The sequence below is a fragment of the Elephantulus edwardii genome, unplaced genomic scaffold (assembly GCF_000299155.1).
Source record: "Elephantulus edwardii isolate Elephantulus edwardi_28Jun2011 unplaced genomic scaffold, EleEdw1.0 scaffold00206, whole genome shotgun sequence".
In the NCBI taxonomy this organism is placed as follows: Eukaryota; Metazoa; Chordata; class Mammalia; order Macroscelidea; family Macroscelididae; genus Elephantulus; species Elephantulus edwardii.
In genome coordinates, this window is record NW_006399956.1 from 5,584,911 (window position 1) to 5,585,614 (window position 704).

The window sequence follows — 704 nt, forward strand, 5'->3', positions numbered from 1 at the left end:
CTTTACTTTTTAAAAATTATTATTTAAATTTACCAACTCTAAGATTGATTTTTTGGTGAGTAAATAATTCTCAGCTTTATTACTTGTATAAAGCCATGAAAAGACTATGGAGTAGCATTATTCTGCATCTCTGCATCACATGAGTTTAGTATGAGTTGAGGTCTTCTTACTGAATTTACCTTTTCAATCATTATGTAATATATGTCTTTGTCCCTATTATTTTTTTCTCTCAAGTCTAATCCTTCCTATGTTGTTAGTGTCACTTAAAAATAACTTTTTAGGGAGCTCTGGTGGCCTAGTGGCAAGATGCTGCACTGCAATCCCAGAGGTACGTGGTTCAAATCCACCAGATGCTCTGTTGGAGAAGAAGGGGGCAATCTTTTCCTGTACCAGTCAGATCTGATTTGACGGTACACATAAAAATAATACAATAAAAATTAAAAAAAATAACTTTTTGAGTTGAGTTTTTTTAATATCCTATTTAATTTTCTTTCTTTTTCAAAAGAAAGGATCGAGTTGAACCTTATATTTGTTTTTATTTCCTCCAGTCTGATAGCTTCTATATTTTAACTGGTAAGTTTAGGCCATTTCCATTTAATTTTATTATGGCTGTGTTTAGATTTAAGTCTACCCTTTTATTTTCTGCTATTCTCTGTGGATTGTTCTTCTCTTTCCAATTTTATGACTTCTTTTGGATTATTTGA